Source organism: Schistocerca serialis, unplaced genomic scaffold, assembly GCF_023864345.2.
Source record: "Schistocerca serialis cubense isolate TAMUIC-IGC-003099 unplaced genomic scaffold, iqSchSeri2.2 HiC_scaffold_1257, whole genome shotgun sequence".
Lineage (NCBI taxonomy): Eukaryota > Metazoa > Arthropoda > Insecta > Orthoptera > Acrididae > Schistocerca > Schistocerca serialis.
In genome coordinates, this window is record NW_026047466.1 from 247,061 (window position 1) to 274,518 (window position 27,458).

Here is a 27,458-nt window from a genome sequence, read left to right on the forward strand (position 1 = left end):
GCAGCAGCTGTGTGCCAAATCCGATATCTGGTCGAGGGCTGCAAGATTCAGTATGATGAAGTAACAATTTGGGTATAGCTCACAAACGCTAAGATGCCGCCTTCTTAGCTCAGTGGTAGAGCACTGGTCTCGTAAACCACGGGTCGTGAGTTCGAACCTCACAGAAGGCATTCATTTCTTAAACCTTCCTGCAAGGAGCGGAGCTATCTCGAGCAGCATCTAACACATGGCAGTACACTGAATGAAAGGGATGTTCTACAACCTATGACAAGTATTCTACTGGCCTCAGAGGTTTTCTGAATGCATAGGCAGAACATTGGTTTGTATGCATTTTGTAGTATAATGTCATGCTTGGCGATGTCATTCGTTTACGAGCCTCGCTACAGTGTGCATGCACGTTATCCATGTGAAGAGGCGTAAGCAAATGCTACCATTCTGCGAGATTGCTGCAGAAGGTATACGAATTGCGTTGATATACAGAGCACAAGGGAGCCAAAGTCAAGGCCTCCGTGGCGCAATCGGCTAGCGCGTTCGGCTGTTAACCGAAAGGTTGGTGGTTCGAGCCCACCCGGGGGCGAAATCGTTCTAACCGGCACCGAGGTGAGGACGTACGTCAACTTTGTTAGAGATACACAGCTAGTGTGACAATTTGGCTGCGTTTGAGTGATGCCACAGAGCCTTATACACATTCAGCCAAGTGACACTGTGGGTAAAAACATGGCCCTACACAGACGTTCTGCTGTTTTCCTTTTTATTCGTCATGTGTGACACTGCAGTAGAGGGACGCCCGCTACAAAAGACGTATTCTTTACATTCAATTTCAGCATATACGTCGCGAGTGCCATATGACAGGGCCTGTCTCTCGATGTCGATTTGTATTTGGTGTGTCTTAAGTGTCGGTCTGCAGTAGGCCGCTGTTGGCCGAGCGACGTGCAGTCGCCTTACATGAAGCCCCATGGGCAACGCCAGTGCCACTGTGGACAACAGCGCACTTTTGCCAGAGAGAGGAACCGAAAGGCGCATTTCGCAGTCGAGCCACGCTATCCCACAAGCTGTGCACTAGGTCAGGATTGTGCAGACCGCAAACTTTTGGTGGGCCGACGCTCGTCGTCGATCGTAAGGGCGAAACATTCAAGAGATTTGGAAAACGGCAATGTGGACACCCCCAGCAGCAGCTGTGTGCCAAATCCGATATCTGGTCGAGGGCTGCAAGATTCAGTATGATGAAGTAACAATTTGGGTATAGCTCACAAACGCTAAGATGCCGCCTTCTTAGCTCAGTGGTAGAGCACTGGTCTCGTAAACCACGGGTCGTGAGTTCGAACCTCACAGAAGGCATTCATTTCTTAAACCTTCCTGCAAGGAGCGGAGCTATCTCGAGCAGCATCTAACACATGGCAGTACACTGAATGAAAGGGATGTTCTACAACCTATGACAAGTATTCTACTGGCCTCAGAGGTTTTCTGAATGCATAGGCAGAACATTGGTTTGTATGCATTTTGTAGTATAATGTCATGCTTGGCGATGTCATTCGTTTACGAGCCTCGCTACAGTGTGCATGCACGTTATCCATGTGAAGAGGCGTAAGCAAATGCTACCATTCTGCGAGATTGCTGCAGAAGGTATACGAATTGCGTTGATATACAGAGCACAAGGGAGCCAAAGTCAAGGCCTCCGTGGCGCAATCGGCTAGCGCGTTCGGCTGTTAACCGAAAGGTTGGTGGTTCGAGCCCACCCGGGGGCGAAATCGTTCTAACCGGCACCGAGGTGAGGACGTACGTCAACTTTGTTAGAGATACACAGCTAGTGTGACAATTTGGCTGCGTTTGAGTGATGCCACAGAGCCTTATACACATTCAGCCAAGTGACACTGTGGGTAAAAACATGGCCCTACACAGACGTTCTGCTGTTTTCCTTTTTATTCGTCATGTGTGACACTGCAGTAGAGGGACGCCCGCTACAAAAGACGTATTCTTTACATTCAATTTCAGCATATACGTCGCGAGTGCCATATGACAGGGCCTGTCTCTCGATGTCGATTTGTATTTGGTGTGTCTTAAGTGTCGGTCTGCAGTAGGCCGCTGTTGGCCGAGCGACGTGCAGTCGCCTTACATGAAGCCCCATGGGCAACGCCAGTGCCACTGTGGACAACAGCGCACTTTTGCCAGAGAGAGGAACCGAAAGGCGCATTTCGCAGTCGAGCCACGCTATCCCACAAGCTGTGCACTAGGTCAGGATTGTGCAGACCGCAAACTTTTGGTGGGCCGACGCTCGTCGTCGATCGTAAGGGCGAAACATTCAAGAGATTTGGAAAACGGCAATGTGGACACCCCCAGCAGCAGCTGTGTGCCAAATCCGATATCTGGTCGAGGGCTGCAAGATTCAGTATGATGAAGTAACAATTTGGGGATAGCTCACAAACGCTAAGATGCCGCCTTCTTAGCTCAGTGGTAGAGCACTGGTCTCGTAAACCAGGGGTCGTGAGTTCGAACCTCACAGAAGGCATTCATTTCTTAAACCTTCCTGCAAGGAGCGGAGCTATCTCGAGCAGCATCTAACACATGGCAGTACACTGAATGAAAGGGATGTTCTACAACCTATGACAAGTATTCTACTGGCCTCAGAGGTTTTCTGAATGCATAGGCAGAACATTGGTTTGTATGCATTTTGTAGTATAATGTCATGCTTGGCGATGTCATTCGTTTACGAGCCTCGCTACAGTGTGCATGCACGTTATCCATGTGAAGAGGCGTAAGCAAATGCTACCATTCTGCGAGATTGCTGCAGAAGGTATACGAATTGCGTTGATATACAGAGCACAAGGGAGCCAAAGTGAAGGCCTCCGTGGCGCAATCGGCTAGCGCGTTCGGCTGTTAACCGAAAGGTTGGTGGTTCGAGCCCACCCGGGGGCGAAATCGTTCTAACCGGCACCGAGGTGAGGACGTACGTCAACTTTGTTAGAGATACACAGCTAGTGTGACAATTTGGCTGCGTTTGAGTGATGCCACAGAGCCTTATACACATTCAGCCAAGTGACACTGTGGGTAAAAACATGGCCCTACACAGACGTTCTGCTGTTTTCCTTTTTATTCGTCATGTGTGACACTGCAGTAGAGGGACGCCCGCTACAAAAGACGTATTCTTTACATTCAATTTCAGCATATACGTCGCGAGTGCCATATGACAGGGCCTGTCTCTCGATGTCGATTTGTATTTGGTGTGTCTTAAGTGTCGGTCTGCAGTAGGCCGCTGTTGGCCGAGCGACGTGCAGTCGCCTTACATGAAGCCCCATGGGCAACGCCAGTGCCACTGTGGACAACAGCGCACTTTTGCCAGAGAGAGGAACCGAAAGGCGCATTTCGCAGTCGAGCCACGCTATCCCACAAGCTGTGCACTAGGTCAGGATTGTGCAGACCGCAAACTTTTGGTGGGCCGACGCTCGTCGTCGATCGTAAGGGCGAAACATTCAAGAGATTTGGAAAACGGCAATGTGGACACCCCCAGCAGCAGCTGTGTGCCAAATCCGATATCTGGTCGAGGGCTGCAAGATTCAGTATGATGAAGTAACAATTTGGGTATAGCTCACAAACGCTAAGATGCCGCCTTCTTAGCTCAGTGGTAGAGCACTGGTCTCGTAAACCACGGGTCGTGAGTTCGAACCTCACAGAAGGCATTCATTTCTTAAACCTTCCTGCAAGGAGCGGAGCTATCTCGAGCAGCATCTAACACATGGCAGTACACTGAATGAAAGGGATGTTCTACAACCTATGACAAGTATTCTACTGGCCTCAGAGGTTTTCTGAATGCATAGGCAGAACATTGGTTTGTATGCATTTTGTAGTATAATGTCATGCTTGGCGATGTCATTCGTTTACGAGCCTCGCTACAGTGTGCATGCACGTTATCCATGTGAAGAGGCGTAAGCAAATGCTACCATTCTGCGAGATTGCTGCAGAAGGTATACGAATTGCGTTGATATACAGAGCACAAGGGAGCCAAAGTCAAGGCCTCCGTGGCGCAATCGGCTAGCGCGTTCGGCTGTTAACCGAAAGGTTGGTGGTTCGAGCCCACCCGGGGGCGAAATCGTTCTAACCGGCACCGAGGTGAGGACGTACGTCAACTTTGTTAGAGATACACAGCTAGTGTGACAATTTGGCTGCGTTTGAGTGATGCCACAGAGCCTTATACACATTCAGCCAAGTGACACTGTGGGTAAAAACATGGCCCTACACAGACGTTCTGCTGTTTTCCTTTTTATTCGTCATGTGTGACACTGCAGTAGAGGGACGCCCGCTACAAAAGACGTATTCTTTACATTCAATTTCAGCATATACGTCGCGAGTGCCATATGACAGGGCCTGTCTCTCGATGTCGATTTGTATTTGGTGTGTCTTAAGTGTCGGTCTGCAGTAGGCCGCTGTTGGCCGAGCGACGTGCAGTCGCCTTACATGAAGCCCCATGGGCAACGCCAGTGCCACTGTGGACAACAGCGCACTTTTGCCAGAGAGAGGAACCGAAAGGCGCATTTCGCAGTCGAGCCACGCTATCCCACAAGCTGTGCACTAGGTCAGGATTGTGCAGACCGCAAACTTTTGGTGGGCCGACGCTCGTCGTCGATCGTAAGGGCGAAACATTCAAGAGATTTGGAAAACGGCAATGTGGACACCCCCAGCAGCAGCTGTGTGCCAAATCCGATATCTGGTCGAGGGCTGCAAGATTCAGTATGATGAAGTAACAATTTGGGGATAGCTCACAAACGCTAAGATGCCGCCGTCTTAGCTCAGTGGTAGAGCACTGGTCTCGTAAACCAGGGGTCGTGAGTTCGAACCTCACAGAAGGCATTCATTTCTTAAACCTTCCTGCAAGGAGCGGAGCTATCTCGAGCAGCATCTAACACATGGCAGTACACTGAATGAAAGGGATGTTCTACAACCTATGACAAGTATTCTACTGGCCTCAGAGGTTTTCTGAATGCATAGGCAGAACATTGGTTTGTATGCATTTTGTAGTATAATGTCATGCTTGGCGATGTCATTCGTTTACGAGCCTCGCTACAGTGTGCATGCACGTTATCCATGTGAAGAGGCGTAAGCAAATGCTACCATTCTGCGAGATTGCTGCAGAAGGTATACGAATTGCGTTGATATACAGAGCACAAGGGAGCCAAAGTGAAGGCCTCCGTGGCGCAATCGGCTAGCGCGTTCGGCTGTTAACCGAAAGGTTGGTGGTTCGAGCCCACCCGGGGGCGAAATCGTTCTAACCGGCACCGAGGTGAGGACGTACGTCAACTTTGTTAGAGATACACAGCTAGTGTGACAATTTGGCTGCGTTTGAGTGATGCCACAGAGCCTTATACACATTCAGCCAAGTGACACTGTGGGTAAAAACATGGCCCTACACAGACGTTCTGCTGTTTTCCTTTTTATTCGTCATGTGTGACACTGCAGTAGAGGGACGCCCGCTACAAAAGACGTATTCTTTACATTCAATTTCAGCATATACGTCGCGAGTGCCATATGACAGGGCCTGTCTCTCGATGTCGATTTGTATTTGGTGTGTCTTAAGTGTCGGTCTGCAGTAGGCCGCTGTTGGCCGAGCGACGTGCAGTCGCCTTACATGAAGCCCCATGGGCAACGCCAGTGCCACTGTGGACAACAGCGCACTTTTGCCAGAGAGAGGAACCGAAAGGCGCATTTCGCAGTCGAGCCACGCTATCCCACAAGCTGTGCACTAGGTCAGGATTGTGCAGACCGCAAACTTTTGGTGGGCCGACGCTCGTCGTCGATCGTAAGGGCGAAACATTCAAGAGATTTGGAAAACGGCAATGTGGACACCCCCAGCAGCAGCTGTGTGCCAAATCCGATATCTGGTCGAGGGCTGCAAGATTCAGTATGATGAAGTAACAATTTGGGGATAGCTCACAAACGCTAAGATGCCGCCTTCTTAGCTCAGTGGTAGAGCACTGGTCTCGTAAACCAGGGGTCGTGAGTTCGAACCTCACAGAAGGCATTCATTTCTTAAACCTTCCTGCAAGGAGCGGAGCTATCTCGAGCAGCATCTAACACATGGCAGTACACTGAATGAAAGGGATGTTCTACAACCTATGACAAGTATTCTACTGGCCTCAGAGGTTTTCTGAATGCATAGGCAGAACATTGGTTTGTATGCATTTTGTAGTATAATGTCATGCTTGGCGATGTCATTCGTTTACGAGCCTCGCTACAGTGTGCATGCACGTTATCCATGTGAAGAGGCGTAAGCAAATGCTACCATTCTGCGAGATTGCTGCAGAAGGTATACGAATTGCGTTGATATACAGAGCACAAGGGAGCCAAAGTGAAGGCCTCCGTGGCGCAATCGGCTAGCGCGTTCGGCTGTTAACCGAAAGGTTGGTGGTTCGAGCCCACCCGGGGGCGAAATCGTTCTAACCGGCACCGAGGTGAGGACGTACGTCAACTTTGTTAGAGATACACAGCTAGTGTGACAATTTGGCTGCGTTTGAGTGATGCCACAGAGCCTTATACACATTCAGCCAAGTGACACTGTGGGTAAAAACATGGCCCTACACAGACGTTCTGCTGTTTTCCTTTTTATTCGTCATGTGTGACACTGCAGTAGAGGGACGCCCGCTACAAAAGACGTATTCTTTACATTCAATTTCAGCATATACGTCGCGAGTGCCATATGACAGGGCCTGTCTCTCGATGTCGATTTGTATTTGGTGTGTCTTAAGTGTCGGTCTGCAGTAGGCCGCTGTTGGCCGAGCGACGTGCAGTCGCCTTACATGAAGCCCCATGGGCAACGCCAGTGCCACTGTGGACAACAGCGCACTTTTGCCAGAGAGAGGAACCGAAAGGCGCATTTCGCAGTCGAGCCACGCTATCCCACAAGCTGTGCACTAGGTCAGGATTGTGCAGACCGCAAACTTTTGGTGGGCCGACGCTCGTCGTCGATCGTAAGGGCGAAACATTCAAGAGATTTGGAAAACGGCAATGTGGACACCCCCAGCAGCAGCTGTGTGCCAAATCCGATATCTGGTCGAGGGCTGCAAGATTCAGTATGATGAAGTAACAATTTGGGGATAGCTCACAAACGCTAAGATGCCGCCTTCTTAGCTCAGTGGTAGAGCACTGGTCTCGTAAACCAGGGGTCGTGAGTTCGAACCTCACAGAAGGCATTCATTTCTTAAACCTTCCTGCAAGGAGCGGAGCTATCTCGAGCAGCATCTAACACATGGCAGTACACTGAATGAAAGGGATGTTCTACAACCTATGACAAGTATTCTACTGGCCTCAGAGGTTTTCTGAATGCATAGGCAGAACATTGGTTTGTATGCATTTTGTAGTATAATGTCATGCTTGGCGATGTCATTCGTTTACGAGCCTCGCTACAGTGTGCATGCACGTTATCCATGTGAAGAGGCGTAAGCAAATGCTACCATTCTGCGAGATTGCTGCAGAAGGTATACGAATTGCGTTGATATACAGAGCACAAGGGAGCCAAAGTGAAGGCCTCCGTGGCGCAATCGGCTAGCGCGTTCGGCTGTTAACCGAAAGGTTGGTGGTTCGAGCCCACCCGGGGGCGAAATCGTTCTAACCGGCACCGAGGTGAGGACGTACGTCAACTTTGTTAGAGATACACAGCTAGTGTGACAATTTGGCTGCGTTTGAGTGATGCCACAGAGCCTTATACACATTCAGCCAAGTGACACTGTGGGTAAAAACATGGCCCTACACAGACGTTCTGCTGTTTTCCTTTTTATTCGTCATGTGTGACACTGCAGTAGAGGGACGCCCGCTACAAAAGACGTATTCTTTACATTCAATTTCAGCATATACGTCGCGAGTGCCATATGACAGGGCCTGTCTCTCGATGTCGATTTGTATTTGGTGTGTCTTAAGTGTCGGTCTGCAGTAGGCCGCTGTTGGCCGAGCGACGTGCAGTCGCCTTACATGAAGCCCCATGGGCAACGCCAGTGCCACTGTGGACAACAGCGCACTTTTGCCAGAGAGAGGAACCGAAAGGCGCATTTCGCAGTCGAGCCACGCTATCCCACAAGCTGTGCACTAGGTCAGGATTGTGCAGACCGCAAACTTTTGGTGGGCCGACGCTCGTCGTCGATCGTAAGGGCGAAACATTCAAGAGATTTGGAAAACGGCAATGTGGACACCCCCAGCAGCAGCTGTGTGCCAAATCCGATATCTGGTCGAGGGCTGCAAGATTCAGTATGATGAAGTAACAATTTGGGGATAGCTCACAAACGCTAAGATGCCGCCTTCTTAGCTCAGTGGTAGAGCACTGGTCTCGTAAACCAGGGGTCGTGAGTTCGAACCTCACAGAAGGCATTCATTTCTTAAACCTTCCTGCAAGGAGCGGAGCTATCTCGAGCAGCATCTAACACACGGCAGTACTCTGAATGAAAGGGATGTTCTACAACCTATGACAAGTATTCTACTGGCCTCAGAGGTTTTCTGAATGCATAGGCAGAACATTGGTTTGTATGCATTTTGTAGTATAATGTCATGCTTGGCGATGTCATTCGTTTACGAGCCTCGCTACAGTGTGCATGCACGTTATCCATGTGAAGAGGCGTAAGCAAATGCTACCATTCTGCGAGATTGCTGCAGAAGGTATACGAATTGCGTTGATATACAGAGCACAAGGGAGCCAAAGTGAAGGCCTCCGTGGCGCAATCGGCTAGCGCGTTCGGCTGTTAACCGAAAGGTTGGTGGTTCGAGCCCACCCGGGGGCGAAATCGTTCTAACCGGCACCGAGGTGAGGACGTACGTCAACTTTGTTAGAGATACACAGCTAGTGTGACAATTTGGCTGCGTTTGAGTGATGCCACAGAGCCTTATACACATTCAGCCAAGTGACACTGTGGGTAAAAACATGGCCCTACACAGACGTTCTGCTGTTTTCCTTTTTATTCGTCATGTGTGACACTGCAGTAGAGGGACGCCCGCTACAAAAGACGTATTCTTTACATTCAATTTCAGCATATACGTCGCGAGTGCCATATGACAGGGCCTGTCTCTCGATGTCGATTTGTATTTGGTGTGTCTTAAGTGTCGGTCTGCAGTAGGCCGCTGTTGGCCGAGCGACGTGCAGTCGCCTTACATGAAGCCCCATGGGCAACGCCAGTGCCACTGTGGACAACAGCGCACTTTTGCCAGAGAGAGGAACCGAAAGGCGCATTTCGCAGTCGAGCCACGCTATCCCACAAGCTGTGCACTAGGTCAGGATTGTGCAGACCGCAAACTTTTGGTGGGCCGACGCTCGTCGTCGATCGTAAGGGCGAAACATTCAAGAGATTTGGAAAACGGCAATGTGGACACCCCCAGCAGCAGCTGTGTGCCAAATCCGATATCTGGTCGAGGGCTGCAAGATTCAGTATGATGAAGTAACAATTTGGGGATAGCTCACAAACGCTAAGATGCCGCCGTCTTAGCTCAGTGGTAGAGCACTGGTCTCGTAAACCAGGGGTCGTGAGTTCGAACCTCACAGAAGGCATTCATTTCTTAAACCTTCCTGCAAGGAGCGGAGCTATCTCGAGCAGCATCTAACACATGGCAGTACACTGAATGAAAGGGATGTTCTACAACCTATGACAAGTATTCTACTGGCCTCAGAGGTTTTCTGAATGCATAGGCAGAACATTGGTTTGTATGCATTTTGTAGTATAATGTCATGCTTGGCGATGTCATTCGTTTACGAGCCTCGCTACAGTGTGCATGCACGTTATCCATGTGAAGAGGCGTAAGCAAATGCTACCATTCTGCGAGATTGCTGCAGAAGGTATACGAATTGCGTTGATATACAGAGCACAAGGGAGCCAAAGTCAAGGCCTCCGTGGCGCAATCGGCTAGCGCGTTCGGCTGTTAACCGAAAGGTTGGTGGTTCGAGCCCACCCGGGGGCGAAATCGTTCTAACCGGCACCGAGGTGAGGACGTACGTCAACTTTGTTAGAGATACACAGCTAGTGTGACAATTTGGCTGCGTTTGAGTGATGCCACAGAGCCTTATACACATTCAGCCAAGTGACACTGTGGGTAAAAACATGGCCCTACACAGACGTTCTGCTGTTTTCCTTTTTATTCGTCATGTGTGACACTGCAGTAGAGGGACGCCCGCTACAAAAGACGTATTCTTTACATTCAATTTCAGCATATACGTCGCGAGTGCCATATGACAGGGCCTGTCTCTCGATGTCGATTTGTATTTGGTGTGTCTTAAGTGTCGGTCTGCAGTAGGCCGCTGTTGGCCGAGCGACGTGCAGTCGCCTTACATGAAGCCCCATGGGCAACGCCAGTGCCACTGTGGACAACAGCGCACTTTTGCCAGAGAGAGGAAAAGGAAAGGCGCATTTCGCAGTCGAGCCACGCTATCCCACAAGCTGTGCACTAGGTCAGGATTGTGCAGACCGCAAACTTTTGGTGGGCCGACGCTCGTCGTCGATCGTAAGGGCGAAACATTCAAGAGATTTGGAAAACGGCAATGTGGACACCCCCAGCAGCAGCTGTGTGCCAAATCCGATATCTGGTCGAGGGCTGCAAGATTCAGTATGATGAAGTAACAATTTGGGGATAGCTCACAAACGCTAAGATGCCGCCTTCTTAGCTCAGTGGTAGAGCACTGGTCTCGTAAACCAGGGGTCGTGAGTTCGAACCTCACAGAAGGCATTCATTTCTTAAACCTTCCTGCAAGGAGCGGAGCTATCTCGAGCAGCATCTAACACATGGCAGTACACTGAATGAAAGGGATGTTCTACAACCTATGACAAGTATTCTACTGGCCTCAGAGGTTTTCTGAATGCATAGGCAGAACATTGGTTTGTATGCATTTTGTAGTATAATGTCATGCTTGGCGATGTCATTCGTTTACGAGCCTCGCTACAGTGTGCATGCACGTTATCCATGTGAAGAGGCGTAAGCAAATGCTACCATTCTGCGAGATTGCTGCAGAAGGTATACGAATTGCGTTGATATACAGAGCACAAGGGAGCCAAAGTCAAGGCCTCCGTGGCGCAATCGGCTAGCGCGTTCGGCTGTTAACCGAAAGGTTGGTGGTTCAAGCCCACCCGGGGGCGAAATCGTTCTAACCGGCACCGAGGTGAGGACGTACGTCAACTTTGTTAGAGATACACAGCTAGTGTGACAATTTGGCTGCGTTTGAGTGATGCCACAGAGCCTTATACACATTCAGCCAAGTGACACTGTGGGTAAAAACATGGCCCTACACAGACGTTCTGCTGTTTTCGTTTTTATTCGTCATGTGTGACACTGCAGTAGAGGGACGCCCGCTACAAAAGACGTATTCTTTACATTCAATTTCAGCATATACGTCGCGAGTGCCATATGACAGGGCCTGTCTCTCGATGTCGATTTGTATTTGGTGTGTCTTAAGTGTCGGTCTGCAGTAGGCCGCTGTTGGCCGAGCGACGTGCAGTCGCCTTACATGAAGCCCCATGGGCAACGCCAGTGCCACTGTGGACAACAGCGCACTTTTGCCAGAGAGAGGAACCGAAAGGCGCATTTCGCAGTCGAGCCACGCTATCCCACAAGCTGTGCACTAGGTCAGGATTGTGCAGACCGCAAACTTTTGGTGGGCCGACGCTCGTCGTCGATCGTAAGGGCGAAACATTCAAGAGATTTGGAAAACGGCAATGTGGACACCCCCAGCAGCAGCTGTGTGCCAAATCCGATATCTGGTCGAGGGCTGCAAGATTCAGTATGATGAAGTAACAATTTGGGGATAGCTCACAAACGCTAAGATGCCGCCTTCTTAGCTCAGTGGTAGAGCACTGGTCTCGTAAACCAGGGGTCGTGAGTTCGAACCTCACAGAAGGCATTCATTTCTTAAACCTTCCTGCAAGGAGCGGAGCTATCTCGAGCAGCATCTAACACATGGCAGTACACTGAATGAAAGGGATGTTCTACAACCTATGACAAGTATTCTACTGGCCTCAGAGGTTTTCTGAATGCATAGGCAGAACATTGGTTTGTATGCATTTTGTAGTATAATGTCATGCTTGGCGATGTCATTCGTTTACGAGCCTCGCTACAGTGTGCATGCACGTTATCCATGTGAAGAGGCGTAAGCAAATGCTACCATTCTGCGAGATTGCTGCAGAAGGTATACGAATTGCGTTGATATACAGAGCACAAGGGAGCCAAAGTCAAGGCCTCCGTGGCGCAATCGGCTAGCGCGTTCGGCTGTTAACCGAAAGGTTGGTGGTTCGAGCCCACCCGGGGGCGAAATCGTTCTAACCGGCACCGAGGTGAGGACGTACGTCAACTTTGTTAGAGATACACAGCTAGTGTGACAATTTGGCTGCGTTTGAGTGATGCCACAGAGCCTTATACACATTCAGCCAAGTGACACTGTGGGTAAAAACATGGCCCTACACAGACGTTCTGCTGTTTTCCTTTTTATTCGTCATGTGTGACACTGCAGTAGAGGGACGCCCGCTACAAAAGACGTATTCTTTACATTCAATTTCAGCATATACGTCGCGAGTGCCATATGACAGGGCCTGTCTCTCGATGTCGATTTGTATTTGGTGTGTCTTAAGTGTCGGTCTGCAGTAGGCCGCTGTTGGCCGAGCGACGTGCAGTCGCCTTACATGAAGCCCCATGGGCAACGCCAGTGCCACTGTGGACAACAGCGCACTTTTGCCAGAGAGAGGAACCGAAAGGCGCATTTCGCAGTCGAGCCACGCTATCCCACAAGCTGTGCACTAGGTCAGGATTGTGCAGACCGCAAACTTTTGGTGGGCCGACGCTCGTCGTCGATCGTAAGGGCGAAACATTCAAGAGATTTGGAAAACGGCAATGTGGACACCCCCAGCAGCAGCTGTGTGCCAAATCCGATATCTGGTCGAGGGCTGCAAGATTCAGTATGATGAAGTAACAATTTGGGGATAGCTCACAAACGCTAAGATGCCGCCTTCTTAGCTCAGTGGTAGAGCACTGGTCTCGTAAACCAGGGGTCGTGAGTTCGAACCTCACAGAAGGCATTCATTTCTTAAACCTTCCTGCAAGGAGCGGAGCTATCTCGAGCAGCATCTAACACATGGCAGTACTCTGAATGAAAGGGATGTTCTACAACCTATGACAAGTATTCTACTGGCCTCAGAGGTTTTCTGAATGCATAGGCAGAACATTGGTTTGTATGCATTTTGTAGTATAATGTCATGCTTGGCGATGTCATTCGTTTACGAGCCTCGCTACAGTGTGCATGCACGTTATCCATGTGAAGAGGCGTAAGCAAATGCTACCATTCTGCGAGATTGCTGCAGAAGGTATACGAATTGCGTTGATATACAGAGCACAAGGGAGCCAAAGTCAAGGCCTCCGTGGCGCAATCGGCTAGCGCGTTCGGCTGTTAACCGAAAGGTTGGTGGTTCGAGCCCACCCGGGGGCGAAATCGTTCTAACCGGCACCGAGGTGAGGACGTACGTCAACTTTGTTAGAGATACACAGCTAGTGTGACAATTTGGCTGCGTTTGAGTGATGCCACAGAGCCTTATACACATTCAGCCAAGTGACACTGTGGGTAAAAACATGGCCCTACACAGACGTTCTGCTGTTTTCCTTTTTATTCGTCATGTGTGACACTGCAGTAGAGGGACGCCCGCTACAAAAGACGTATTCTTTACATTCAATTTCAGCATATACGTCGCGAGTGCCATATGACAGGGCCTGTCTCTCGATGTCGATTTGTATTTGGTGTGTCTTAAGTGTCGGTCTGCAGTAGGCCGCTGTTGGCCGAGCGACGTGCAGTCGCCTTACATGTAGCCCCATGGGCAACGCCAGTGCCACTGTGGACAACAGCGCACTTTTGCCAGAGAGAGGAAAAGGAAAGGCGCATTTCGCAGTCGAGCCACGCTATCCCACAAGCTGTGCACTAGGTCAGGATTGTGCAGACCGCAAACTTTTGGTGGGCCGACGCTCGTCGTCGATCGTAAGGGCGAAACATTCAAGAGATTTGGAAAACGGCAATGTGGACACCCCCAGCAGCAGCTGTGTGCCAAATCCGATATCTGGTCGAGGGCTGCAAGATTCAGTATGATGAAGTAACAATTTGGGGATAGCTCACAAACGCTAAGATGCCGCCTTCTTAGCTCAGTGGTAGAGCACTGGTCTCGTAAACCAGGGGTCGTGAGTTCGAACCTCACAGAAGGCATTCATTTCTTAAACCTTCCTGCAAGGAGCGGAGCTATCTCGAGCAGCATCTAACACATGGCAGTACTCTGAATGAAAGGGATGTTCTACAACCTATGACAAGTATTCTACTGGCCTCAGAGGTTTTCTGAATGCATAGGCAGAACATTGGTTTGTATGCATTTTGTAGTATAATGTCATGCTTGGCGATGTCATTCGTTTACGAGCCTCGCTACAGTGTGCATGCACGTTATCCATGTGAAGAGGCGTAAGCAAATGCTACCATTCTGCGAGATTGCTGCAGAAGGTATACGAATTGCGTTGATATACAGAGCACAAGGGAGCCAAAGTCAAGGCCTCCGTGGCGCAATCGGCTAGCGCGTTCGGCTGTTAACCGAAAGGTTGGTGGTTCGAGCCCACCCGGGGGCGAAATCGTTCTAACCGGCACCGAGGTGAGGACGTACGTCAACTTTGTTAGAGATACACAGCTAGTGTGACAATTTGGCTGCGTTTGAGTGATGCCACAGAGCCTTCTACACATTCAGCCAAGTGACACTGTGGGTAAAAACATGGCCCTACACAGACGTTCTGCTGTTTTCCTTTTTATTCGTCATGTGTGACACTGCAGTAGAGGGACGCCCGCTACAAAAGACGTATTCTTTACATTCAATTTCAGCATATACGTCGCGAGTGCCATATGACAGGGCCTGTCTCTCGATGTCGATTTGTATTTGGTGTGTCTTAAGTGTCGGTCTGCAGTAGGCCGCTGTTGGCCGAGCGACGTGCAGTCGCCTTACATGAAGCCCCATGGGCAACGCCAGTGCCACTGTGGACAACAGCGCACTTTTGCCAGAGAGAGGAACCGAAAGGCGCATTTCGCAGTCGAGCCACGCTATCCCACAAGCTGTGCACTAGGTCAGGATTGTGCAGACCGCAAACTTTTGGTGGGCCGACGCTCGTCGTCGATCGTAAGGGCGAAACATTCAAGAGATTTGGAAAACGGCAATGTGGACACCCCCAGCAGCAGCTGTGTGCCAAATCCGATATCTGGTCGAGGGCTGCAAGATTCAGTATGATGAAGTAACAATTTGGGGATAGCTCACAAACGCTAAGATGCCGCCTTCTTAGCTCAGTGGTAGAGCACTGGTCTCGTAAACCAGGGGTCGTGAGTTCGAACCTCACAGAAGGCATTCATTTCTTAAACCTTCCTGCAAGGAGCGGAGCTATCTCGAGCAGCATCTAACACATGGCAGTACTCTGAATGAAAGGGATGTTCTACAACCTATGACAAGTATTCTACTGGCCTCAGAGGTTTTCTGAATGCATAGGCAGAACATTGGTTTGTATGCATTTTGTAGTATAATGTCATGCTTGGCGATGTCATTCGTTTACGAGCCTCGCTACAGTGTGCATGCACGTTATCCATGTGAAGAGGCGTAAGCAAATGCTACCATTCTGCGAGATTGCTGCAGAAGGTATACGAATTGCGTTGATATACAGAGCACAAGGGAGCCAAAGTCAAGGCCTCCGTGGCGCAATCGGCTAGCGCGTTCGGCTGTTAACCGAAAGGTTGGTGGTTCGAGCCCACCCGGGGGCGAAATCGTTCTAACCGGCACCGAGGTGAGGACGTACGTCAACTTTGTTAGAGATACACAGCTAGTGTGACAATTTGGCTGCGTTTGAGTGATGCCACAGAGCCTTCTACACATTCAGCCAAGTGACACTGTGGGTAAAAACATGGCCCTACACAGACGTTCTGCTGTTTTCCTTTTTATTCGTCATGTGTGACACTGCAGTAGAGGGACGCCCGCTACAAAAGACGTATTCTTTACATTCAATTTCAGCATATACGTCGCGAGTGCCATATGACAGGGCCTGTCTCTCGATGTCGATTTGTATTTGGTGTGTCTTAAGTGTCGGTCTGCAGTAGGCCGCTGTTGGCCGAGCGACGTGCAGTCGCCTTACATGAAGCCCCATGGGCAACGCCAGTGCCACTGTGGACAACAGCGCACTTTTGCCAGAGAGAGGAACCGAAAGGCGCATTTCGCAGTCGAGCCACGCTATCCCACAAGCTGTGCACTAGGTCAGGATTGTGCAGACCGCAAACTTTTGGTGGGCCGACGCTCGTCGTCGATCGTAAGGGCGAAACATTCAAGAGATTTGGAAAACGGCAATGTGGACACCCCCAGCAGCAGCTGTGTGCCAAATCCGATATCTGGTCGAGGGCTGCAAGATTCAGTATGATGAAGTAACAATTTGGGGATAGCTCACAAACGCTAAGATGCCGCCTTCTTAGCTCAGTGGTAGAGCACTGGTCTCGTAAACCAGGGGTCGTGAGTTCGAACCTCACAGAAGGCATTCATTTCTTAAACCTTCCTGCAAGGAGCGGAGCTATCTCGAGCAGCATCTAACACATGGCAGTACACTGAATGAAAGGGATGTTCTACAACCTATGACAAGTATTCTACTGGCCTCAGAGGTTTTCTGAATGCATAGGCAGAACATTGGTTTGTATGCATTTTGTAGTATAATGTCATGCTTGGCGATGTCATTCGTTTACGAGCCTCGCTACAGTGTGCATGCACGTTATCCATGTGAAGAGGCGTAAGCAAATGCTACCATTCTGCGAGATTGCTGCAGAAGGTATACGAATTGCGTTGATATACAGAGCACAAGGGAGCCAAAGTCAAGGCCTCCGTGGCGCAATCGGCTAGCGCGTTCGGCTGTTAACCGAAAGGTTGGTGGTTCGAGCCCACCCGGGGGCGAAATCGTTCTAACCGGCACCGAGGTGAGGACGTACGTCAACTTTGTTAGAGATACACAGCTAGTGTGACAATTTGGCTGCGTTTGAGTGATGCCACAGAGCCTTATACACATTCAGCCAAGTGACACTGTGGGTAAAAACATGGCCCTACACAGACGTTCTGCTGTTTTCCTTTTTATTCGTCATGTGTGACACTGCAGTAGAGGGACGCCCGCTACAAAAGACGTATTCTTTACATTCAATTTCAGCATATACGTCGCGAGTGCCATATGACAGGGCCTGTCTCTCGATGTCGATTTGTATTTGGTGTGTCTTAAGTGTCGGTCTGCAGTAGGCCGCTGTTGGCCGAGCGACGTGCAGTCGCCTTACATGAAGCCCCATGGGCAACGCCAGTGCCACTGTGGACAACAGCGCACTTTTGCCAGAGAGAGGAACCGAAAGGCGCATTTCGCAGTCGAGCCACGCTATCCCACAAGCTGTGCACTAGGTCAGGATTGTGCAGACCGCAAACTTTTGGTGGGCCGACGCTCGTCGTCGATCGTAAGGGCGAAACATTCAAGAGATTTGGAAAACGGCAATGTGGACACCCCCAGCAGCAGCTGTGTGCCAAATCCGATATCTGGTCGAGGGCTGCAAGATTCAGTATGATGAAGTAACAATTTGGGGATAGCTCACAAACGCTAAGATGCCGCCTTCTTAGCTCAGTGGTAGAGCACTGGTCTCGTAAACCAGGGGTCGTGAGTTCGAACCTCACAGAAGGCATTCATTTCTTAAACCTTCCTGCAAGGAGCGGAGCTATCTCGAGCAGCATCTAACACATGGCAGTACTCTGAATGAAAGGGATGTTCTACAACCTATGACAAGTATTCTACTGGCCTCAGAGGTTTTCTGAATGCATAGGCAGAACATTGGTTTGTATGCATTTTGTAGTATAATGTCATGCTTGGCGATGTCATTCGTTTACGAGCCTCGCTACAGTGTGCATGCACGTTATCCATGTGAAGAGGCGTAAGCAAATGCTACCATTCTGCGAGATTGCTGCAGAAGGTATACGAATTGCGTTGATATACAGAGCACAAGGGAGCCAAAGTCAAGGCCTCCGTGGCGCAATCGGCTAGCGCGTTCGGCTGTTAACCGAAAGGTTGGTGGTTCGAGCCCACCCGGGGGCGAAATCGTTCTAACCGGCACCGAGGTGAGGACGTACGTCAACTTTGTTAGAGATACACAGCTAGTGTGACAATTTGGCTGCGTTTGAGTGATGCCACAGAGCCTTATACACATTCAGCCAAGTGACACTGTGGGTAAAAACATGGCCCTACACAGACGTTCTGCTGTTTTCCTTTTTATTCGTCATGTGTGACACTGCAGTAGAGGGACGCCCGCTACAAAAGACGTATTCTTTACATTCAATTTCAGCATATACGTCGCGAGTGCCATATGACAGGGCCTGTCTCTCGATGTCGATTTGTATTTGGTGTGTCTTAAGTGTCGGTCTGCAGTAGGCCGCTGTTGGCCGAGCGACGTGCAGTCGCCTTACATGTAGCCCCATGGGCAACGCCAGTGCCACTGTGGACAACAGCGCACTTTTGCCAGAGAGAGGAAAAGGAAAGGCGCATTTCGCAGTCGAGCCACGCTATCCCACAAGCTGTGCACTAGGTCAGGATTGTGCAGACCGCAAACTTTTGGTGGGCCGACGCTCGTCGTCGATCGTAAGGGCGAAACATTCAAGAGATTTGGAAAACGGCAATGTGGACACCCCCAGCAGCAGCTGTGTGCCAAATCCGATATCTGGTCGAGGGCTGCAAGATTCAGTATGATGAAGTAACAATTTGGGGATAGCTCACAAACGCTAAGATGCCGCCTTCTTAGCTCAGTGGTAGAGCACTGGTCTCGTAAACCAGGGGTCGTGAGTTCGAACCTCACAGAAGGCATTCATTTCTTAAACCTTCCTGCAAGGAGCGGAGCTATCTCGAGCAGCATCTAACACATGGCAGTACTCTGAATGAAAGGGATGTTCTACAACCTATGACAAGTATTCTACTGGCCTCAGAGGTTTTCTGAATGCATAGGCAGAACATTGGTTTGTATGCATTTTGTAGTATAATGTCATGCTTGGCGATGTCATTCGTTTACGAGCCTCGCTACAGTGTGCATGCACGTTATCCATGTGAAGAGGCGTAAGCAAATGCTACCATTCTGCGAGATTGCTGCAGAAGGTATACGAATTGCGTTGATATACAGAGCACAAGGGAGCCAAAGTCAAGGCCTCCGTGGCGCAATCGGCTAGCGCGTTCGGCTGTTAACCGAAAGGTTGGTGGTTCGAGCCCACCCGGGGGCGAAATCGTTCTAACCGGCACCGAGGTGAGGACGTACGTCAACTTTGTTAGAGATACACAGCTAGTGTGACAATTTGGCTGCGTTTGAGTGATGCCACAGAGCCTTCTACACATTCAGCCAAGTGACACTGTGGGTAAAAACATGGCCCTACACAGACGTTCTGCTGTTTTCCTTTTTATTCGTCATGTGTGACACTGCAGTAGAGGGACGCCCGCTACAAAAGACGTATTCTTTACATTCAATTTCAGCATATACGTCGCGAGTGCCATATGACAGGGCCTGTCTCTCGATGTCGATTTGTATTTGGTGTGTCTTAAGTGTCGGTCTGCAGTAGGCCGCTGTTGGCCGAGCGACGTGCAGTCGCCTTACATGAAGCCCCATGGGCAACGCCAGTGCCACTGTGGACAACAGCGCACTTTTGCCAGAGAGAGGAACCGAAAGGCGCATTTCGCAGTCGAGCCACGCTATCCCACAAGCTGTGCACTAGGTCAGGATTGTGCAGACCGCAAACTTTTGGTGGGCCGACGCTCGTCGTCGATCGTAAGGGCGAAACATTCAAGAGATTTGGAAAACGGCAATGTGGACACCCCCAGCAGCAGCTGTGTGCCAAATCCGATATCTGGTCGAGGGCTGCAAGATTCAGTATGATGAAGTAACAATTTGGGGATAGCTCACAAACGCTAAGATGCCGCCTTCTTAGCTCAGTGGTAGAGCACTGGTCTCGTAAACCAGGGGTCGTGAGTTCGAACCTCACAGAAGGCATTCATTTCTTAAACCTTCCTGCAAGGAGCGGAGCTATCTCGAGCAGCATCTAACACATGGCAGTACTCTGAATGAAAGGGATGTTCTACAACCTATGACAAGTATTCTACTGGCCTCAGAGGTTTTCTGAATGCATAGGCAGAACATTGGTTTGTATGCATTTTGTAGTATAATGTCATGCTTGGCGATGTCATTCGTTTACGAGCCTCGCTACAGTGTGCATGCACGTTATCCATGTGAAGAGGCGTAAGCAAATGCTACCATTCTGCGAGATTGCTGCAGAAGGTATACGAATTGCGTTGATATACAGAGCACAAGGGAGCCAAAGTCAAGGCCTCCGTGGCGCAATCGGCTAGCGCGTTCGGCTGTTAACCGAAAGGTTGGTGGTTCGAGCCCACCCGGGGGCGAAATCGTTCTAACCGGCACCGAGGTGAGGACGTACGTCAACTTTGTTAGAGATACACAGCTAGTGTGACAATTTGGCTGCGTTTGAGTGATGCCACAGAGCCTTCTACACATTCAGCCAAGTGACACTGTGGGTAAAAACATGGCCCTACACAGACGTTCTGCTGTTTTCCTTTTTATTCGTCATGTGTGACACTGCAGTAGAGGGACGCCCGCTACAAAAGACGTATTCTTTACATTCAATTTCAGCATATACGTCGCGAGTGCCATATGACAGGGCCTGTCTCTCGATGTCGATTTGTATTTGGTGTGTCTTAAGTGTCGGTCTGCAGTAGGCCGCTGTTGGCCGAGCGACGTGCAGTCGCCTTACATGAAGCCCCATGGGCAACGCCAGTGCCACTGTGGACAACAGCGCACTTTTGCCAGAGAGAGGAACCGAAAGGCGCATTTCGCAGTCGAGCCACGCTATCCCACAAGCTGTGCACTAGGTCAGGATTGTGCAGACCGCAAACTTTTGGTGGGCCGACGCTCGTCGTCGATCGTAAGGGCGAAACATTCAAGAGATTTGGAAAACGGCAATGTGGACACCCCCAGCAGCAGCTGTGTGCCAAATCCGATATCTGGTCGAGGGCTGCAAGATTCAGTATGATGAAGTAACAATTTGGGGATAGCTCACAAACGCTAAGATGCCGCCTTCTTAGCTCAGTGGTAGAGCACTGGTCTCGTAAACCAGGGGTCGTGAGTTCGAACCTCACAGAAGGCATTCATTTCTTAAACCTTCCTGCAAGGAGCGGAGCTATCTCGAGCAGCATCTAACACATGGCAGTACACTGAATGAAAGGGATGTTCTACAACCTATGACAAGTATTCTACTGGCCTCAGAGGTTTTCTGAATGCATAGGCAGAACATTGGTTTGTATGCATTTTGTAGTATAATGTCATGCTTGGCGATGTCATTCGTTTACGAGCCTCGCTACAGTGTGCATGCACGTTATCCATGTGAAGAGGCGTAAGCAAATGCTACCATTCTGCGAGATTGCTGCAGAAGGTATACGAATTGCGTTGATATACAGAGCACAAGGGAGCCAAAGTCAAGGCCTCCGTGGCGCAATCGGCTAGCGCGTTCGGCTGTTAACCGAAAGGTTGGTGGTTCGAGCCCACCCGGGGGCGAAATCGTTCTAACCGGCACCGAGGTGAGGACGTACGTCAACTTTGTTAGAGATACACAGCTAGTGTGACAATTTGGCTGCGTTTGAGTGATGCCACAGAGCCTTATACACATTCAGCCAAGTGACACTGTGGGTAAAAACATGGCCCTACACAGACGTTCTGCTGTTTTCCTTTTTATTCGTCATGTGTGACACTGCAGTAGAGGGACGCCCGCTACAAAAGACGTATTCTTTACATTCAATTTCAGCATATACGTCGCGAGTGCCATATGACAGGGCCTGTCTCTCGATGTCGATTTGTATTTGGTGTGTCTTAAGTGTCGGTCTGCAGTAGGCCGCTGTTGGCCGAGCGACGTGCAGTCGCCTTACATGAAGCCCCATGGGCAACGCCAGTGCCACTGTGGACAACAGCGCACTTTTGCCAGAGAGAGGAACCGAAAGGCGCATTTCGCAGTCGAGCCACGCTATCCCACAAGCTGTGCACTAGGTCAGGATTGTGCAGACCGCAAACTTTTGGTGGGCCGACGCTCGTCGTCGATCGTAAGGGCGAAACATTCAAGAGATTTGGAAAACGGCAATGTGGACACCCCCAGCAGCAGCTGTGTGCCAAATCCGATATCTGGTCGAGGGCTGCAAGATTCAGTATGATGAAGTAACAATTTGGGGATAGCTCACAAACGCTAAGATGCCGCCTTCTTAGCTCAGTGGTAGAGCACTGGTCTCGTAAACCAGGGGTCGTGAGTTCGAACCTCACAGAAGGCATTCATTTCTTAAACCTTCCTGCAAGGAGCGGAGCTATCTCGAGCAGCATCTAACACATGGCAGTACACTGAATGAAAGGGATGTTCTACAACCTATGACAAGTATTCTACTGGCCTCAGAGGTTTTCTGAATGCATAGGCAGAACATTGGTTTGTATGCATTTTGTAGTATAATGTCATGCTTGGCGATGTCATTCGTTTACGAGCCTCGCTACAGTGTGCATGCACGTTATCCATGTGAAGAGGCGTAAGCAAATGCTACCATTCTGCGAGATTGCTGCAGAAGGTATACGAATTGCGTTGATATACAGAGCACAAGGGAGCCAAAGTCAAGGCCTCCGTGGCGCAATCGGCTAGCGCGTTCGGCTGTTAACCGAAAGGTTGGTGGTTCGAGCCCACCCGGGGGCGAAATCGTTCTAACCGGCACCGAGGTGAGGACGTACGTCAACTTTGTTAGAGATACACAGCTAGTGTGACAATTTGGCTGCGTTTGAGTGATGCCACAGAGCCTTATACACATTCAGCCAAGTGACACTGTGGGTAAAAACATGGCCCTACACAGACGTTCTGCTGTTTTCCTTTTTATTCGTCATGTGTGACACTGCAGTAGAGGGACGCCCGCTACAAAAGACGTATTCTTTACATTCAATTTCAGCATATACGTCGCGAGTGCCATATGACAGGGCCTGTCTCTCGATGTCGATTTGTATTTGGTGTGTCTTAAGTGTCGGTCTGCAGTAGGCCGCTGTTGGCCGAGCGACGTGCAGTCGCCTTACATGAAGCCCCATGGGCAACGCCAGTGCCACTGTGGACAACAGCGCACTTTTGCCAGAGAGAGGAACCGAAAGGCGCATTTCGCAGTCGAGCCACGCTATCCCACAAGCTGTGCACTAGGTCAGGATTGTGCAGACCGCAAACTTTTGGTGGGCCGACGCTCGTCGTCGATCGTAAGGGCGAAACATTCAAGAGATTTGGAAAACGGCAATGTGGACACCCCCAGCAGCAGCTGTGTGCCAAATCCGATATCTGGTCGAGGGCTGCAAGATTCAGTATGATGAAGTAACAATTTGGGGATAGCTCACAAACGCTAAGATGCCGCCTTCTTAGCACAGTGGTAGAGCACTGGTCTCGTAAACCAGGGGTCGTGAGTTCGAACCTCACAGAAGGCATTCATTTCTTAAACCTTCCTGCAAGGAGCGGAGCTATCTCGAGCAGCATCTAACACATGGCAGTACTCTGAATGAAAGGGATGTTCTACAACCTATGACAAGTATTCTACTGGCCTCAGAGGTTTTCTGAATGCATAGGCAGAACATTGGTTTGTATGCATTTTGTAGTATAATGTCATGCTTGGCGATGTCATTCGTTTACGAGCCTCGCTACAGTGTGCATGCACGTTATCCATGTGAAGAGGCGTAAGCAAATGCTACCATTCTGCGAGATTGCTGCAGAAGGTATACGAATTGCGTTGATATACAGAGCACAAGGGAGCCAAAGTCAAGGCCTCCGTGGCGCAATCGGCTAGCGCGTTCGGCTGTTAACCGAAAGGTTGGTGGTTCGAGCCCACCCGGGGGCGAAATCGTTCTAACCGGCACCGAGGTGAGGACGTACGTCAACTTTGTTAGAGATACACAGCTAGTGTGACAATTTGGCTGCGTTTGAGTGATGCCACAGAGCCTTATACACATTCAGCCAAGTGACACTGTGGGTAAAAACATGGCCCTACACAGACGTTCTGCTGTTTTCCTTTTTATTCGTCATGTGTGACACTGCAGTAGAGGGACGCCCGCTACAAAAGACGTATTCTTTACATTCAATTTCAGCATATACGTCGCGAGTGCCATATGACAGGGCCTGTCTCTCGATGTCGATTTGTATTTGGTGTGTCTTAAGTGTCGGTCTGCAGTAGGCCGCTGTTGGCCGAGCGACGTGCAGTCGCCTTACATGAAGCCCCATGGGCAACGCCAGTGCCACTGTGGACAACAGCGCACTTTTGCCAGAGAGAGGAACCGAAAGGCGCATTTCGCAGTCGAGCCACGCTATCCCACAAGCTGTGCACTAGGTCAGGATTGTGCAGACCGCAAACTTTTGGTGGGCCGACGCTCGTCGTCGATCGTAAGGGCGAAACATTCAAGAGATTTGGAAAACGGCAATGTGGACACCCCCAGCAGCAGCTGTGTGCCAAATCCGATATCTGGTCGAGGGCTGCAAGATTCAGTATGATGAAGTAACAATTTGGGGATAGCTCACAAACGCTAAGATGCCGCCTTCTTAGCTCAGTGGTAGAGCACTGGTCTCGTAAACCAGGGGTCGTGAGTTCGAACCTCACAGAAGGCATTCATTTCTTAAACCTTCCTGCAAGGAGCGGAGCTATCTCGAGCAGCATCTAACACATGGCAGTACTCTGAATGAAAGGGATGTTCTACAACCTATGACAAGTATTCTACTGGCCTCAGAGGTTTTCTGAATGCATAGGCAGAACATTGGTTTGTATGCATTTTGTAGTATAATGTCATGCTTGGCGATGTCATTCGTTTACGAGCCTCGCTACAGTGTGCATGCACGTTATCCATGTGAAGAGGCGTAAGCAAATGCTACCATTCTGCGAGATTGCTGCAGAAGGTATACGAATTGCGTTGATATACAGAGCACAAGGGAGCCAAAGTCAAGGCCTCCGTGGCGCAATCGGCTAGCGCGTTCGGCTGTTAACCGAAAGGTTGGTGGTTCGAGCCCACCCGGGGGCGAAATCGTTCTAACCGGCACCGAGGTGAGGACGTACGTCAACTTTGTTAGAGATACACAGCTAGTGTGACAATTTGGCTGCGTTTGAGTGATGCCACAGAGCCTTATACACATTCAGCCAAGTGACACTGTGGGTAAAAACATGGCCCTACACAGACGTTCTGCTGTTTTCCTTTTTATTCGTCATGTGTGACACTGCAGTAGAGGGACGCCCGCTACAAAAGACGTATTCTTTACATTCAATTTCAGCATATACGTCGCGAGTGCCATATGACAGGGCCTGTCTCTCGATGTCGATTTGTATTTGGTGTGTCTTAAGTGTCGGTCTGCAGTAGGCCGCTGTTGGCCGAGCGACGTGCAGTCGCCTTACATGAAGCCCCATGGGCAACGCCAGTGCCACTGTGGACAACAGCGCACTTTTGCCAGAGAGAGGAACCGAAAGGCGCATTTCGCAGTCGAGCCACGCTATCCCACAAGCTGTGCACTAGGTCAGGATTGTGCAGACCGCAAACTTTTGGTGGGCCGACGCTCGTCGTCGATCGTAAGGGCGAAACATTCAAGAGATTTGGAAAACGGCAATGTGGACACCCCCAGCAGCAGCTGTGTGCCAAATCCGATATCTGGTCGAGGGCTGCAAGATTCAGTATGATGAAGTAACAATTTGGGGATAGCTCACAAACGCTAAGATGCCGCCTTCTTAGCTCAGTGGTAGAGCACTGGTCTCGTAAACCAGGGGTCGTGAGTTCGAACCTCACAGAAGGCATTCATTTCTTAAACCTTCCTGCAAGGAGCGGAGCTATCTCGAGCAGCATCTAACACATGGCAGTACTCTGAATGAAAGGGATGTTCTACAACCTATGACAAGTATTCTACTGGCCTCAGAGGTTTTCTGAATGCATAGGCAGAACATTGGTTTGTATGCTTTTTGTAGTATAATGTCATGCTTGGCGATGTCATTCGTTTACGAGCCTCGCTACAGTGTGCATGCACGTTATCCATGTGAAGAGGCGTAAGCAAATGCTACCATTCTGCGAGATTGCTGCAGAAGGTATACGAATTGCGTTGATATACAGAGCACAAGGGAGCCAAAGTCAAGGCCTCCGTGGCGCAATCGGCTAGCGCGTTCGGCTGTTAACCGAAAGGTTGGTGGTTCGAGCCCACCCGGGGGCGAAATCGTTCTAACCGGCACCGAGGTGAGGACGTACGTCAACTTTGTTAGAGATACACAGCTAGTGTGACAATTTGGCTGCGTTTGAGTGATGCCACAGAGCCTTATACACATTCAGCCAAGTGACACTGTGGGTAAAAACATGGCCCTACACAGACGTTCTGCTGTTTTCCTTTTTATTCGTCATGTGTGACACTGCAGTAGAGGGACGCCCGCTACAAAAGACGTATTCTTTACATTCAATTTCAGCATATACGTCGCGAGTGCCATATGACAGGGCCTGTCTCTCGATGTCGATTTGTATTTGGTGTGTCTTAAGTGTCGGTCTGCAGTAGGCCGCTGTTGGCCGAGCGACGTGCAGTCGCCTTACATGAAGCCCCATGGGCAACGCCAGTGCCACTGTGGACAACAGCGCACTTTTGCCAGAGAGAGGAACCGAAAGGCGCATTTCGCAGTCGAGCCACGCTATCCCACAAGCTGTGCACTAGGTCAGGATTGTGCAGACCGCAAACTTTTGGTGGGCCGACGCTCGTCGTCGATCGTAAGGGCGAAACATTCAAGAGATTTGGAAAACGGCAATGTGGACACCCCCAGCAGCAGCTGTGTGCCAAATCCGATATCTGGTCGAGGGCTGCAAGATTCAGTATGATGAAGTAACAATTTGGGGATAGCTCACAAACGCTAAGATGCCGCCTTCTTAGCTCAGTGGTAGAGCACTGGTCTCGTAAACCAGGGGTCGTGAGTTCGAACCTCACAGAAGGCATTCATTTCTTAAACCTTCCTGCAAGGAGCGGAGCTATCTCGAGCAGCATCTAACACATGGCAGTACTCTGAATGAAAGGGATGTTCTACAACCTATGACAAGTATTCTACTGGCCTCAGAGGTTTTCTGAATGCATAGGCAGAACATTGGTTTGTATGCATTTTGTAGTATAATGTCATGCTTGGCGATGTCATTCGTTTACGAGCCTCGCTACAGTGTGCATGCACGTTATCCATGTGAAGAGGCGTAAGCAAATGCTACCATTCTGCGAGATTGCTGCAGAAGGTATACGAATTGCGTTGATATACAGAGCACAAGGGAGCCAAAGTCAAGGCCTCCGTGGCGCAATCGGCTAGCGCGTTCGGCTGTTAACCGAAAGGTTGGTGGTTCGAGCCCACCCGGGGGCGAAATCGTTCTAACC

General features: G+C 50.1%; 48 non-coding genes across 48 annotated transcripts; all 48 read left to right on the plus strand.

Annotated features, from left to right (window-relative positions):
• The first annotated feature begins 98 nt into the window (after positions 1–98).
• On the plus strand, positions 99–170 carry Trnat-cgu (transfer RNA threonine (anticodon CGU)). The gene has a single exon. It is a non-coding gene; the product is annotated as a tRNA-Thr (tRNA).
• A 333-nt stretch (positions 171–503) lies between these two features.
• Trnan-guu (transfer RNA asparagine (anticodon GUU)) lies at positions 504–577 on the plus strand. The gene has a single exon. It is a non-coding gene; the product is annotated as a tRNA-Asn (tRNA).
• A 689-nt stretch (positions 578–1,266) lies between these two features.
• Trnat-cgu (transfer RNA threonine (anticodon CGU)) lies at positions 1,267–1,338 on the plus strand. The gene has a single exon. It is a non-coding gene; the product is annotated as a tRNA-Thr (tRNA).
• Positions 1,339–1,671: 333 nt separating this feature from the next.
• On the plus strand, positions 1,672–1,745 carry Trnan-guu (transfer RNA asparagine (anticodon GUU)). The gene has a single exon. It is a non-coding gene; the product is annotated as a tRNA-Asn (tRNA).
• A 689-nt stretch (positions 1,746–2,434) lies between these two features.
• On the plus strand, positions 2,435–2,506 carry Trnat-cgu (transfer RNA threonine (anticodon CGU)). The gene has a single exon. It is a non-coding gene; the product is annotated as a tRNA-Thr (tRNA).
• A 333-nt stretch (positions 2,507–2,839) lies between these two features.
• Trnan-guu (transfer RNA asparagine (anticodon GUU)) lies at positions 2,840–2,913 on the plus strand. The gene has a single exon. It is a non-coding gene; the product is annotated as a tRNA-Asn (tRNA).
• Positions 2,914–3,602: 689 nt separating this feature from the next.
• Trnat-cgu (transfer RNA threonine (anticodon CGU)) lies at positions 3,603–3,674 on the plus strand. Its single transcript has one exon. It is a non-coding gene; the product is annotated as a tRNA-Thr (tRNA).
• Positions 3,675–4,007: 333 nt separating this feature from the next.
• On the plus strand, positions 4,008–4,081 carry Trnan-guu (transfer RNA asparagine (anticodon GUU)). Its single transcript has one exon. It is a non-coding gene; the product is annotated as a tRNA-Asn (tRNA).
• Positions 4,082–4,770: 689 nt separating this feature from the next.
• Trnat-cgu (transfer RNA threonine (anticodon CGU)) lies at positions 4,771–4,842 on the plus strand. Its single transcript has one exon. It is a non-coding gene; the product is annotated as a tRNA-Thr (tRNA).
• A 333-nt stretch (positions 4,843–5,175) lies between these two features.
• Trnan-guu (transfer RNA asparagine (anticodon GUU)) lies at positions 5,176–5,249 on the plus strand. Its single transcript has one exon. It is a non-coding gene; the product is annotated as a tRNA-Asn (tRNA).
• Positions 5,250–5,938: 689 nt separating this feature from the next.
• Trnat-cgu (transfer RNA threonine (anticodon CGU)) lies at positions 5,939–6,010 on the plus strand. Its single transcript has one exon. It is a non-coding gene; the product is annotated as a tRNA-Thr (tRNA).
• Positions 6,011–6,343: 333 nt separating this feature from the next.
• On the plus strand, positions 6,344–6,417 carry Trnan-guu (transfer RNA asparagine (anticodon GUU)). Its single transcript has one exon. It is a non-coding gene; the product is annotated as a tRNA-Asn (tRNA).
• Positions 6,418–7,106: 689 nt separating this feature from the next.
• Positions 7,107–7,178, plus strand: Trnat-cgu (transfer RNA threonine (anticodon CGU)). Its single transcript has one exon. It is a non-coding gene; the product is annotated as a tRNA-Thr (tRNA).
• A 333-nt stretch (positions 7,179–7,511) lies between these two features.
• On the plus strand, positions 7,512–7,585 carry Trnan-guu (transfer RNA asparagine (anticodon GUU)). The gene has a single exon. It is a non-coding gene; the product is annotated as a tRNA-Asn (tRNA).
• A 689-nt stretch (positions 7,586–8,274) lies between these two features.
• Trnat-cgu (transfer RNA threonine (anticodon CGU)) lies at positions 8,275–8,346 on the plus strand. The gene has a single exon. It is a non-coding gene; the product is annotated as a tRNA-Thr (tRNA).
• Positions 8,347–8,679: 333 nt separating this feature from the next.
• Positions 8,680–8,753, plus strand: Trnan-guu (transfer RNA asparagine (anticodon GUU)). Its single transcript has one exon. It is a non-coding gene; the product is annotated as a tRNA-Asn (tRNA).
• A 689-nt stretch (positions 8,754–9,442) lies between these two features.
• Positions 9,443–9,514, plus strand: Trnat-cgu (transfer RNA threonine (anticodon CGU)). Its single transcript has one exon. It is a non-coding gene; the product is annotated as a tRNA-Thr (tRNA).
• A 333-nt stretch (positions 9,515–9,847) lies between these two features.
• Trnan-guu (transfer RNA asparagine (anticodon GUU)) lies at positions 9,848–9,921 on the plus strand. The gene has a single exon. It is a non-coding gene; the product is annotated as a tRNA-Asn (tRNA).
• A 690-nt stretch (positions 9,922–10,611) lies between these two features.
• Positions 10,612–10,683, plus strand: Trnat-cgu (transfer RNA threonine (anticodon CGU)). The gene has a single exon. It is a non-coding gene; the product is annotated as a tRNA-Thr (tRNA).
• Positions 10,684–11,016: 333 nt separating this feature from the next.
• On the plus strand, positions 11,017–11,090 carry Trnan-guu (transfer RNA asparagine (anticodon GUU)). Its single transcript has one exon. It is a non-coding gene; the product is annotated as a tRNA-Asn (tRNA).
• A 689-nt stretch (positions 11,091–11,779) lies between these two features.
• Trnat-cgu (transfer RNA threonine (anticodon CGU)) lies at positions 11,780–11,851 on the plus strand. The gene has a single exon. It is a non-coding gene; the product is annotated as a tRNA-Thr (tRNA).
• A 333-nt stretch (positions 11,852–12,184) lies between these two features.
• On the plus strand, positions 12,185–12,258 carry Trnan-guu (transfer RNA asparagine (anticodon GUU)). Its single transcript has one exon. It is a non-coding gene; the product is annotated as a tRNA-Asn (tRNA).
• Positions 12,259–12,947: 689 nt separating this feature from the next.
• Trnat-cgu (transfer RNA threonine (anticodon CGU)) lies at positions 12,948–13,019 on the plus strand. Its single transcript has one exon. It is a non-coding gene; the product is annotated as a tRNA-Thr (tRNA).
• Positions 13,020–13,352: 333 nt separating this feature from the next.
• Positions 13,353–13,426, plus strand: Trnan-guu (transfer RNA asparagine (anticodon GUU)). The gene has a single exon. It is a non-coding gene; the product is annotated as a tRNA-Asn (tRNA).
• A 690-nt stretch (positions 13,427–14,116) lies between these two features.
• Positions 14,117–14,188, plus strand: Trnat-cgu (transfer RNA threonine (anticodon CGU)). The gene has a single exon. It is a non-coding gene; the product is annotated as a tRNA-Thr (tRNA).
• Positions 14,189–14,521: 333 nt separating this feature from the next.
• On the plus strand, positions 14,522–14,595 carry Trnan-guu (transfer RNA asparagine (anticodon GUU)). Its single transcript has one exon. It is a non-coding gene; the product is annotated as a tRNA-Asn (tRNA).
• A 689-nt stretch (positions 14,596–15,284) lies between these two features.
• Positions 15,285–15,356, plus strand: Trnat-cgu (transfer RNA threonine (anticodon CGU)). The gene has a single exon. It is a non-coding gene; the product is annotated as a tRNA-Thr (tRNA).
• A 333-nt stretch (positions 15,357–15,689) lies between these two features.
• Trnan-guu (transfer RNA asparagine (anticodon GUU)) lies at positions 15,690–15,763 on the plus strand. Its single transcript has one exon. It is a non-coding gene; the product is annotated as a tRNA-Asn (tRNA).
• Positions 15,764–16,452: 689 nt separating this feature from the next.
• On the plus strand, positions 16,453–16,524 carry Trnat-cgu (transfer RNA threonine (anticodon CGU)). Its single transcript has one exon. It is a non-coding gene; the product is annotated as a tRNA-Thr (tRNA).
• Positions 16,525–16,857: 333 nt separating this feature from the next.
• Trnan-guu (transfer RNA asparagine (anticodon GUU)) lies at positions 16,858–16,931 on the plus strand. The gene has a single exon. It is a non-coding gene; the product is annotated as a tRNA-Asn (tRNA).
• A 689-nt stretch (positions 16,932–17,620) lies between these two features.
• On the plus strand, positions 17,621–17,692 carry Trnat-cgu (transfer RNA threonine (anticodon CGU)). The gene has a single exon. It is a non-coding gene; the product is annotated as a tRNA-Thr (tRNA).
• Positions 17,693–18,025: 333 nt separating this feature from the next.
• On the plus strand, positions 18,026–18,099 carry Trnan-guu (transfer RNA asparagine (anticodon GUU)). The gene has a single exon. It is a non-coding gene; the product is annotated as a tRNA-Asn (tRNA).
• A 690-nt stretch (positions 18,100–18,789) lies between these two features.
• On the plus strand, positions 18,790–18,861 carry Trnat-cgu (transfer RNA threonine (anticodon CGU)). Its single transcript has one exon. It is a non-coding gene; the product is annotated as a tRNA-Thr (tRNA).
• A 333-nt stretch (positions 18,862–19,194) lies between these two features.
• On the plus strand, positions 19,195–19,268 carry Trnan-guu (transfer RNA asparagine (anticodon GUU)). The gene has a single exon. It is a non-coding gene; the product is annotated as a tRNA-Asn (tRNA).
• A 689-nt stretch (positions 19,269–19,957) lies between these two features.
• Positions 19,958–20,029, plus strand: Trnat-cgu (transfer RNA threonine (anticodon CGU)). Its single transcript has one exon. It is a non-coding gene; the product is annotated as a tRNA-Thr (tRNA).
• A 333-nt stretch (positions 20,030–20,362) lies between these two features.
• Positions 20,363–20,436, plus strand: Trnan-guu (transfer RNA asparagine (anticodon GUU)). The gene has a single exon. It is a non-coding gene; the product is annotated as a tRNA-Asn (tRNA).
• A 689-nt stretch (positions 20,437–21,125) lies between these two features.
• On the plus strand, positions 21,126–21,197 carry Trnat-cgu (transfer RNA threonine (anticodon CGU)). Its single transcript has one exon. It is a non-coding gene; the product is annotated as a tRNA-Thr (tRNA).
• A 333-nt stretch (positions 21,198–21,530) lies between these two features.
• Trnan-guu (transfer RNA asparagine (anticodon GUU)) lies at positions 21,531–21,604 on the plus strand. Its single transcript has one exon. It is a non-coding gene; the product is annotated as a tRNA-Asn (tRNA).
• Positions 21,605–22,293: 689 nt separating this feature from the next.
• On the plus strand, positions 22,294–22,365 carry Trnat-cgu (transfer RNA threonine (anticodon CGU)). Its single transcript has one exon. It is a non-coding gene; the product is annotated as a tRNA-Thr (tRNA).
• Positions 22,366–22,698: 333 nt separating this feature from the next.
• Positions 22,699–22,772, plus strand: Trnan-guu (transfer RNA asparagine (anticodon GUU)). The gene has a single exon. It is a non-coding gene; the product is annotated as a tRNA-Asn (tRNA).
• Positions 22,773–23,461: 689 nt separating this feature from the next.
• Trnat-cgu (transfer RNA threonine (anticodon CGU)) lies at positions 23,462–23,533 on the plus strand. Its single transcript has one exon. It is a non-coding gene; the product is annotated as a tRNA-Thr (tRNA).
• Positions 23,534–23,866: 333 nt separating this feature from the next.
• On the plus strand, positions 23,867–23,940 carry Trnan-guu (transfer RNA asparagine (anticodon GUU)). The gene has a single exon. It is a non-coding gene; the product is annotated as a tRNA-Asn (tRNA).
• A 689-nt stretch (positions 23,941–24,629) lies between these two features.
• Positions 24,630–24,701, plus strand: Trnat-cgu (transfer RNA threonine (anticodon CGU)). The gene has a single exon. It is a non-coding gene; the product is annotated as a tRNA-Thr (tRNA).
• A 333-nt stretch (positions 24,702–25,034) lies between these two features.
• On the plus strand, positions 25,035–25,108 carry Trnan-guu (transfer RNA asparagine (anticodon GUU)). The gene has a single exon. It is a non-coding gene; the product is annotated as a tRNA-Asn (tRNA).
• A 689-nt stretch (positions 25,109–25,797) lies between these two features.
• Trnat-cgu (transfer RNA threonine (anticodon CGU)) lies at positions 25,798–25,869 on the plus strand. The gene has a single exon. It is a non-coding gene; the product is annotated as a tRNA-Thr (tRNA).
• A 333-nt stretch (positions 25,870–26,202) lies between these two features.
• On the plus strand, positions 26,203–26,276 carry Trnan-guu (transfer RNA asparagine (anticodon GUU)). Its single transcript has one exon. It is a non-coding gene; the product is annotated as a tRNA-Asn (tRNA).
• A 689-nt stretch (positions 26,277–26,965) lies between these two features.
• On the plus strand, positions 26,966–27,037 carry Trnat-cgu (transfer RNA threonine (anticodon CGU)). Its single transcript has one exon. It is a non-coding gene; the product is annotated as a tRNA-Thr (tRNA).
• A 333-nt stretch (positions 27,038–27,370) lies between these two features.
• Positions 27,371–27,444, plus strand: Trnan-guu (transfer RNA asparagine (anticodon GUU)). Its single transcript has one exon. It is a non-coding gene; the product is annotated as a tRNA-Asn (tRNA).
• The last annotated feature ends 14 nt before the right edge of the window (positions 27,445–27,458 follow it).